Source organism: Propithecus coquereli, unplaced genomic scaffold (genome assembly GCF_000956105.1).
Source record: "Propithecus coquereli isolate 6110/MARCELLA unplaced genomic scaffold, Pcoq_1.0 Scaffold9, whole genome shotgun sequence".
In the NCBI taxonomy this organism is placed as follows: domain Eukaryota; kingdom Metazoa; phylum Chordata; class Mammalia; order Primates; family Indriidae; genus Propithecus; species Propithecus coquereli.
In genome coordinates, this window is record NW_012155284.1 from 14,245,454 (window position 1) to 14,256,954 (window position 11,501).

Consider the following 11,501-nt stretch of genomic DNA (forward strand, 5'->3'; position numbering starts at 1 on the left):
AAAAAAAAAATTAGCCGGGCATGGTAGTGTATGCCTGTAATCCCAGCTACTCAGGAGGCTGAGGCAGTAGGATCAGTTGAGCCCAGGAGTTTGAGGTTGCTGTGAGCTAGGCTAACGCCACGGCACTCACTCTAGCCCGAGCAACACAGTGAGACTCTGTCTCAAAAAAAAAAAAAAATTAGCTGGGCATGGTGACATGCACCTGTGGTCCTAGCTACTTGTGAGGCTGAGGCAGCAGGATCCCTTGAGCACAGGAGGTCAAGGTTGCAGTGAGCTATGATCGTGCCACCACACTCTAGCCTGGGTGACAGAGGGAGACTCTGTCTCAAAAAAAAAAAAAGTTATAAATCCAAACAATAAAATTCATAGAAGAAAATATAGGGCAAAAGCTTCCCAACATTGGATTTGGCGATGGCATCTTATATAGAAACAGGCAACAAGAAAAAAAAATTGGATTTCATGAAAATTTTAAAATTTTGTGTATCAAAATTTTAGTCATCATCAAGAGAGGAGGGAAAAGACACAGGGTTTGAAATATAGCAGATGACGTGGACCAGCAACAAACTACCAACACCATAGAGGAGCCCCTGGATCTCATGAGGCTCAGCCTGGATGAACAAATTTACATGAAAATGAAAAATGACCAAAGTTCAAGGCAGATTACATGCTTTTGATCAACATTTAAATATAATATTGGGAGATGTGGAAGAAACTATTATGGAAATTTATGAAGAAACATATAAAGAGATATATAAAGCAATGAAATGGTCTCCCTTTGTCCAGGAAGATGGTATTGTACTAGCTGCCCTTACACTGAGACTTGGCTGAAACAAAGAATTTATGCTGTGTAGAATATACAAGGACTTTGTACAGTTGCCTCTTTAAATGTACAGGACATTCAAAAGAGAAATCTGCATATATTTTGATATTTAAAAAAATGACTCAAGGATTCTTACACTCCTGAACTGAGTTGATTTACAGATTAACTCACAACTTCTTAAGCTAAATGACATTTTCACTTTTCTCCAACCCTTCCAATAAATGTGACCACCAAGATACGGAACTTTTTCAGGAGTCGGTTTTCTCCACTGTTCTGACAATCTCTGATATTTTTCCTTTAAATTAAATTTGATGTTTCCTTTCTGATTAAAAAAAAAAGATACTGTCAACAGAATAAAAAAGTAACCCACAGAATGGGAGAAAATATTTGCAAAATCATATATCTGATAACAGATTGATATCCAGACTATATACAGAACTACAACTCCACAATAAAAAAAAAAGTTTCAAAAATAATCAAAGGACTTGAATAGGCATTTCTCCAAAGAAGATATAAGAATAGCCAATTAGCACATGAAAAGATGCTCAACATCACTAATCATTAGGGAAATGCAAATCAAAACCACAATGAGATATCACCTCATACCCATTAGGATGTTTACTATCAAAGAAACATTAAATAACAAGTGTTGGTGAGGACGTAGAGAAATTGGAACCCTTGTGCATTGTTGGTGGGAATGTAAAATGGCATGGCTGCTGTGGAAAACAATATGGCAGTCCCTCAAAAAATTAAACATAGAATTACCATATGATCCAGCAATTCCACTTCAGGGTATGTACCCAAAAGAATTGAAACCAGGGTTTCCAAGAAACATTTGTACACCCACGTTCAAAGCAGTGCTACTCACAATAGCTAAAATGTGGAATCAACCCAAGTGCCCATCCACAGATGGACAGATAAATGTAGTAAATACATACAATGGAATATTATTCAGTCTTCAAAAAAGGAAGGAAATCCTGGCATATTGGCCATATGATGAACCTTGAGGACATTATGCCAAGTGACTTGCGAGGTACTTATAGAGTAGTCAAAATCACAGAGACAGAAAGTTAAATGGCAGCTTGGGGCTGGAAGGAGTGGGGAATTATTATTTAATGGGTATAGAGTTTTAGTTTACAAGATTAGAGAGTTCTGGAGATAGATGGTAGTGAAGGTTGTACAACTGAATGTAATTAATACCACTGAACAACACACTTAGAAATAGTTAAGATGGTAAATTTTATGTGTATTGTACCACGAAAAAAAAAAAGGTTATAAATCCAAAGAAGGGAAATTTAAATATTGGGGGGGGTCCTTCTGTGGAAACAATGATGGTTGAGTTGGACTTGATAAATGAGTAGAATGTATAGAAAGAGGCCAACCAGGCGCTGTTGAACAATGACTAGAAAATTTAGTGATGAGAGAGCCGCTTTCATCTAAATCATTTGCCTATTTCTCAGAAATCAATCAGACCAACATTCAAATTTCCATTTTCCAAAAACCATGAACATGAATTGACAAATGTTTATCATTTCTTTAAAAATCTGTTTCCAAAGACTTAATATAGGTAATTTTAGCATCAATAAAATATTATTCCCACGTGTGCCAGTAAAAAGTAATCTGATCACAGATAACACAAGTGCCTTATAACAGAGTATTCCCAATTCCTTCTTCCCGTGACTTGTAACATTGCTATCATTCATTTCACTTATCCATAAGCTATAATCAATGAAGAGATTGTTGCCATTATTAACAACAATGGTAGATACATGTCATTATATATTTGTCAAAAATGCATAAAATGGACAATACAAAGAGTGAATCCTAATGTAAACAATGATTTTAGTTAATAATTATGTATTAATATTGGCTCATCAATTGTAACAAATGTACCACATGAATGCAAGACATTAATAACAGGAATTGGAGAGGGAACTTTCTGTACTTCTGGCTTAATTTGGCTATAAACCTGACACTACTCAAAAGCCTGAGTCTGTTTTGTAAAACCTGAGATCATGTTGAAGAATTACATACTGCTTTAGAATATACCTTTCTATACAACTTCTTGGCTCAAATATTGATGCCAACATTTTTTGTAAATTAAGCTGTATTCCCGTTATTTCTAAAATTAAAAACAATCTATGACAAACTGGTGTCTGCCAAAGAGGGGGAAAAAAAAGGTGCATTAACCCAGAATTTCCTCACTTACATGAACCCAGAACTCTTTTTCTCTAAAACTCATCAAAAATCTTTGGGAAATAGTACTACACTAAAGAAACTATATTTTTCAGAATAAAACCAGGAAAATGCTGGTATATGGGGGAAACCAATGGAGAGTTAGGAAATCTCGATTTATTTTCCTAATCTCAGTTATGTCACTAATAAACTAAATTACCTCCAGGATTTCACTTCTCCCACTGTTCTAAGAATTCCCTTTTCTGTTAATTAAAAAGAAAAAGACGAACAGATGGCAGTGGCTCATGCCTGTAATCCCAGGATTTTGGGAGGTCAAGGTGGGAGTATTGCTTGATGCCAGGAATTCAAGCCCAGCCTGGGCAACACAGCCAGACCCCATTTCTACCAAAAAATTTTTTTAAAAACTAGCCAGGCATGGTGGCATGTGACTATAGTCCCAGCTACTTGGGAGGCTAAGGTCATTTACACCAAATTATCTATTAACTATATTACAAGAAAGGGTAAGATCAAGGTCAATGAACCACATAAATTGACAAAAATAAACCTTAGGGTGTAAGTAGTGGCAAGGATCCTTTCCCTTGTCAAACATTTACATATTTACATGTTTATTATATGTGTAAATTATATAAGTAGAGAGTTTACTATTATAATCAAATAAAAGCCCAAAATATCCGTCATTTAGTGATATACATAATTACAGTTATCTGTCCGTATCCACGGGGGATTGGTTCCAGGACCCCCAAATATATCAAAATCTGTAGATGGCAGGTCCCTTACATAAAATGGCATAGTATTTGTATATAACATATGTACATCTTCCTGTATACTTTAAATCATCTCTAGATTACCTATAATATCTAATACAATGTAAATACTATGTAAATAACATATACTGTATTTTTATTTGCATTATTTTTTTATCATTGTGTTATTTTTTATTGGGGTTTTTCCCCAAATATTTTCAATTTGTGGTTGGTTGAATCCTCAGATGTGGAACCCAAGAAGGCTGACTGTATTACTGTGCATCACATTAAATATTAGCAGCTCAAGGAAAATGTTTACAATTAGTATTATTTTATTATAGATCAATCAAAAACCAATTAAGGAACAATAAGGTTCAAGAGGTCATTCTCATATGACTGAAGACACCTCAAGGGGCAGTGAATGAGCAAGGTGTAGAAGGAACCAACTTTTACTTAGAAAATCAATCCAAGTATTTTTGCCTCTCTAACAAAAGATACTCAGAGTTTAGCAAATTTTCTTTTTCCCCTACCCATTCTCACAGCTAGACTTAATGCTAGAGAAAGCAAGTGCAGTATGATTAAATGGAAGCCCTTGAGCAGCAATGAAAATTCCTTATTCCCTTATTAAAGATTAAATTAACTCAAATTCTATCCTAATGTTGGGGGATGGTAACAAGCAATGGAAGGAAATTAAGGGAATATTTTTGTAGCTGGGAAGATTAACTGTTAGCTATAAAGTTAACCTTATCTAAAAAATTATACTGGCCGGGTGCAGTGGCTCACGCCTGTAATCCTAGCACTCTGGGAGGTCGAGGCAGGCGGATTGTTTGAGCTCAGGAGTTCGAAACCAGCCTGAGCAAGAGCGAGACCCCGTCTCTACTAAAATTAGAAAGAAATTAATTGGACAACTAAAAATATATACAAAAAATTAGCCGGGCATGGTGGCGCATGCCTGTAGTCCCAGCTACTTGGGAGGCTGGAGGCAGGAGGATCGATTGAGCCCAGGAGTTTGAGGTTGCTGTGAGCTAGGATGACGCCATGGCGCTCTAGCCCAGGCAACACAGTGAGACTCTGTCTCAAAAAAAAAAAAAAAAAAAATTATACCTTTAGCTAGACTAAGGAGAAAACAGAGAAGACCCAAGTAAATAAAATCATAGACAAAAAAGGAGGCATTACAACTGATATCACAGAAATACAAAGGAACATTAGAGACTATTATGAACTAACGAACTGGAAAGCATTCCTAGAAGAAATGGATACATTCCTGGACACACACAACCTAACAAGATTAAACAATGAAGAAATGAAAAATCTGAACAGAACAATAATAAGTAACAGTACAAGCAATAATAAGTGTCCCAACCATCTAAGAAAAGCCTAGGACCTGAAAGCATCACTACTAAATTCTAACAAGCATTTAAAGAACTAATACACACTCTACTCAAACTATTCCCAAAAACTGAGAGCAGGGAATACTTCCAAACTCATTTTACGAAGCATGACCCTAATACGAAAATCAGACAGGACACAACAGAAAAAGAAAACTGCAGGTTAATATCCCAGATGAACACAGATGCAAAACACTTCAACAAAACACCAGCAAACTGAATTCAACAACACATTATCAAGATCAAGTGAAATTCATCCCATGAATGCAAGGATGGTTCAATAAATATGATACATCACATTAACAGAACAAAAACCATATGTTTGTTTCAATAGTTGCTAGAAAGAACATGGTTAATATTCAACACCCCTTTGTGATAAAAGCTCTCAACAAATAGGATATAGAAGGAACAATACAATAAAGGTGGCCAGGAGCAATGGCTCATGCCTATAACCCCAACACTTTGGGAGGCTGAGGCAGGAGGATCTCTTGATGCCAAGAGTTTGAGACCAGCCTGGAGCAACATAAGCAAGAACCCATCTCTACAAAAAAATATAATTTTAATTAGCCATGCCTGGTAGCACGTGCCTGTAGTCCCAGTTTCTAGGGAGGCTGGGGCAGGAGGATGGCTTGAGCCCAGGAGTTTCAGATTACAGTGAGCTGTGACTGTGCCACTGCACTACAGCCTGGTTGACAGAGCAAGACTGTCTTCAAAAAAAAAAAAAAATACAATAAAGGCCATATATGAAACACCAACAGCTGACATCATATTGAATGGAGAAAAATTGAAACCCTTTCCTGTAAGATCTGGAACAAGATAAAGATGCCAACCAAAATTTACCACTTTTACTCAACATAAGACTGGAAGTCCTAGCCAGAGCAATTAGGCAAAAGAAAGAAATAAGGGGCATCCAAATTGGAAAGGAAGAAGTCAAATTATCCTTGTTCACAGATAACATGATCCTATATTTTAAAAAAATATCTAAAGACTCCACCAAAAAACTGTTAGAACTGATAAATTCAGTAAAGTTGCATGATACAAAATCAACATACAAAAATTAGTAGCATTTCTATACACCAACAGCAAACAATCAGAAAAAGAAATCAAGAAAGCACTTCCATGCACCAGGGCATGGTGGCTCACACCTGTAATCCTAACACTCTGTGAGGCTACAGGAGCAGCCTAAGCAAGAGCAGACCCTGTCTCTACCAAAAATAGATAAATTAGCTGGGCGTGGTGGCATGAGCCTGTAGCCTAAGCTACTCGGATGAGGCTGAGGCAAGAGGATTGCGTGGAGCAACAGAGTGAGACTGTCTCAAAAACAAGAAAGAAAGAAAGCAATTCCATTTATAATAGCTATAAAAAATATACCTAGCAATAAATTTATCTAAAAAAGTGAAAGATCTCTACAATGAAACCTATAACATGCTGGTAAAAGAAATTAAAGAGTACATAAAAAAATAGAAAGATATCTCATGCTCATGAATTGGAAGAATGAATATTGTCCATACTACCCAAAGCAACCTACAGGTCAACACAATCCCTACTAAAATACCAATGACATTCTTCACAGAAATAGGAAAAAATCCTAAAATTCATATGGAAACACAAAAGACCTCAAGTAGCCAAACAACAAAGCTGGAGGCATCACACTAAGCAGACTTCAAAATATACTACAAAGCTACAGTAACGAAAACAGTATGATTCTGGGATAAGAACAGACACACAGACAAATGGAACAGAACAGAGAACCTGGAAATAAACCCACACATTTACAGCAAACTCATTTTCAACAAAGGCACCAAGAACATAACACTGGGGAAAAGACAACATACAAATGGGCAACAAGTATATGAAAAAATGCTCAACATCATTGATCTGAGAAATGCAACCCAAAATCACAATGAGTTATCATCTTACCCCAGTTAAAATGGCTATTATCAAAAAGACAAAAAATAACAAATGCTGGTGAGGATGGAAAAGGGAACACTAGTCCACCGTGGGTAAGAATGTAAATTAGTATAGCCACTAAGGACAACAGTAGGGAGGTTCCTCAAAAAACTAAAATTAGATCTACAAAATGATCCAGCAAATCAGTTATTAAAGAGACATCGGCACTCTGATGTTTACTGCAGCACTATCACAATGACCAAGGTATGGAATCAACCTAAGTGTTGATCAATGGATGAATAAAGAAAATGTGGTGAATATATACACAATTGAATAATATTCAGCCATAAAAAAGAATGAAATTCTATCATTTACAGCAACATGGACGGAAGTGGAGCATATTATGTTAAGTGAAATAAGACAATAAGACAAATATTACATGTTCTCATTCATATGTAGGAGCTAAAAAACATGACCTCACAGAGGTAGAGAGTAGAATGATGGTTACCAGAGACTGGAAGGAGGGAAGAGAGACGAAGAGAGGTTGGTTAATGGGTATAAAAATATAGTTTGATAGAAAGAATAAGTACTGATGTTCAATAGCACAGTAGGGTAACTATAGTTAACAATAACTTATTGTATATTTCAAAATAGCTAGAAGAGAGATTTGGAATGTTTCCAAAACAAAGAAATAATAAATGTTTCAGGTCATGGATATCCTAAGTACCCTGATTTGATTGTTACATATTGTATGCATGTATCGAAGTATCACATGTATTTGCCCACTGTTGACATGCAGTAAGAAAAAAAAATTTTGAAATCTTGGACCAGGCATGGTGGCTCACACCTATAATCCTAGCACTCTGGGAGGCCAAGGCAGGATGATTACTTGAGCTCAGGAGTTCAAGACCAGCCTGACTGAGCAAGAGCAAAACTCCATCTCTACTAAAAATAGAAAAATTAGCCAGGCGTCATGGTGTGAGCCTGTAGTCCCAGCTACTCAGGAGGCTGAGGCAGGAGGATTGCTGAGCCCAGGAGTTTGAAGTTTCTGTAAGCTAGGCTGACGTCACGGCACTCTAATCAGGGCAACAGACTGAGACTCTGTCCTCCACCCCCCGCCTAAAAAAAGAAAAAAAAAAAAAATCACATGTACCCCATAAACATGCACAATTATTATGCATCGATTTTAAAGATGGGCTATTAAATAACTATACTTAAAAGTACTTGTTAATACGCATATTAAATTATCAAATATTTGAATATACCATTTGATATATTTATGATTCAATTAAAAATAAAAGGTACTATTACTAATGAATCTATAATTACACACTTAGAAAATAAAAGGATATCAACTAAAAATCTATTAGTTTTTTAAAAGTCATCACAAGAGTATACTAGGTAATAAGATGAAAAAGCAATTGCTTCCCTTTATTTAAATAGCCAGATAAAAATATAATTGATGAAATAGCCCCATAACAGATCTCATTCTCCCTCCAAAATGTTTTTAGAAATACACCTAACCAAAAAACACAAAAATGTTTCATAAAAATAACAAGAAATATGTATACTAATAAGAAACACATGGATATGACAAGAAGAAAATCATGAATGCCACTGTAAGGCATCAAATATTAAATAAATGGAAAACCACTTTCCTAGAAAGGGATATGCTACTATAAAGTTATCAATTACCTCCCAAATTAACCTATACATTAATATCCCTCTCAATCAACATACCAACAAGAATTATTTTCAAAAGTTGATTAAAATAATTCAATTCCACCTGGAAAATGCTTTTAAAAGTAGAGTAATAAAGCAACACTTCCAAACATTACCCATACTATGAGGAGGAGGGATCAAGATAGCACAGTATCATAAGAAAACACAACAAATAAAAAAGAAAATCTTGACACAGGTTAAGTATATCTGGGATTTGCTATTTGGTAAAGGTAGAATTTTAAAGGTAAAAAGATGATTTATTCAACAAATGGTGTTACGACTGGTTAGAAATTTGGGGAGAATAAAGCTAGATGATCTTTTCACTCCTTATGCCAAAAAAGAAAACTTAGGTTATTACTTTCATAATCTTGGTTCTTTCCAAGAATGGCATTAAACTCAAAATGTATAAAGCAACAGACTATAAAAATTGGTTACATTAGAATTTAAACTTCTATATGGCAAACACCATAACCAAGGCATAAAGATAAACAATAAACCAATACAAACTATGTAGAACACAAAGGGCATATTGTACCTAAATACAAACTATACCTAAAAGAATTCTTACATTTAACTTGCCAATGTCATAATTAAAGTAGCAGATTTAAATCCAGGCAATCTGTCTGCAAAGACTATTCTCACATACTATACTAAATTGCCTCTCTCAGATTTGCACAGCTGTATTATGAGACAGCCAAAGTGGATACTTTGGTCAAAAATGCACACAGAAAGGTAATCTTGTATATTACTGGTGGAAGTACAAATTGATAGAAAGTCTTCAGAGAGAATTTGATTCTACCTATCAATTTTAACTACACACATAGGAGTATATGTGGGAGATAGGACTGGGTAGAATTTTCATTTTCTATTTTATATAATTCCATATTTGAATTATTATAGCAAGATTATTTTTATAATCAGAAAAAAAGATTAAGGTAATTATTTTAGCCCTTTGCCTATCAAAAGCCCTTCATCTTATCCAGCCTTCCTATCCTACCCTAAAGTATCTCACCTTATAGACACTTATAAGAACTGATAGGAATTTCAATTACTAAGGTAAGGAGGATAAGGAAGATGACTCCCAGGGTCCCTGGCTTGGGAATGGCTTTCAAAAGAAAAAGCAGTCAGGACACTATGTTGATATCAGGTATCCATGACAAATCAAACAGCATCTGCTATATACAGTCCCTGCTACCCTGCAGTTAGCACCAAGACAATTAACTGAATCTTCTGAAGTCCCCAGAGATTAAAAGGGTACCCAAAGGATCCATCTGATGCTGCCAGGATCTTTATCTTTTCCTAGAAGACTGAGAGTAGATCTATTCTAGTCACAAAACGATATGCCAGTACACCTCTTAAATTACTTCCAAAATCTCTAGGGAAGGGGAAGTTAAATCAACTTGTTATAGGCTGGCTTATAGCCTTGGCAAGGAGATTCATTTTTGGATTACAGGTTTCTTGCACTGGTCCTGATACAAACATACCCTCTTTCCCCGTTCCCCTATCCCCCCCAGAGTCTAGAAGTGACCTAAGGTTTGATATTCCAAGGACATCATTATCAGGAAAATAGATACATGTCCAAACATCAGGATCATGCAAACAATATAACCTCAATATGAAAAACACAGTCACATCAAAATCTCTGCACTCATGGTGAAATTGAGCAATCATCTCTCCACAAGGAACTTGTCCAATGTAGATAATAAAAGCACTAGATTTTTTCCATCTACCTTTCATATACTAGTCTCAGGAATTACTGGAGAATTAAATATTTCACCTGAGTGTATTTCACCATAGAATTAAAGCTTGTCTTTTACATTTTAAAATTTTTTCCTTTAGAAATACTTTGGGAATTACTTCTGGCTCAAAATGACTGAACAAATGTTTACCTTAACTCCTACACACACACACACACATTAAGTACAGAAACAAAACTAGTTCTCACAAAAATACAAATATCGAAAGGAATTTTAAAAAACCAAGAGTGAACCCTGTGGTGCTGGATTAGAACTGCAGTTATCATTGTGGAAATATACAGATGCTCCTCGATATACAATGGGTTTATGTCTAGATAAACCCATTCTAAGTTGAAAATGCATTTAATACCCCAATAAATCGATGGTAAAGTCGAAAAACTGTAAATTGAGCCATTGTAATCAGGGAACATCTGCATACATTTTCATAGATAAAAATATACATAGATGTAAATATGTGTGTGTACATAAACTATTCCCTAGCTCTATACATTAACAAGGCCTAGAAACGGCAACACCCAAGAGCAACGAACACAACAGGCACCCAAATCTTGGCTTCTAAGAACCATTTTCCACTAAAATAACTAGGAAAAATAGAAGATAAGTTTGGAACATCTTATTATGCTAAAAAGGAGTGCTCAAAAAAGGAACCGATATGTCAAAAACAAACAAAAAAACAGGAGTTCTCACGGGGCAAACCAAGAACAATTTGAGCATAAAAATAAATGATAATGGGTTGTATCCCTGTAAATATAACAGGAAACCATAAGTCTATGTAGATGTAAATTAATGAATTAAAAATATGATGAAGAACAAAATATTTACATAGTTTCAAAGTACCTACCCCCAAAATATTCATTAATTACAAACAGAGAAAGAGTACCTTAAAAAATGAGAAGTCTGGGCCGGGCGTGGTGGCTCACGCCTGTGATCCTAGCACTCTGGGAGGCCGAGGCGGGCAGATTGTTTGAGTTCAGGAGTTCGAAAC

The 11,501-nt window shown here is 35.6% G+C and overlaps 1 protein-coding gene and 1 pseudogene across 1 annotated transcript in view; one reads left to right on the top strand and one right to left on the bottom strand.

Moving 5' to 3' along the window:
- ERBB2IP (erbb2 interacting protein) overlaps positions 1-11,501 on the bottom strand; it is a 158,021-nt gene that overhangs the window by 139,314 nt on the left and 7,206 nt on the right. The window lies entirely within an intron of this gene.
- Positions 21-828, top strand: LOC105826526 (annotated as a pseudogene).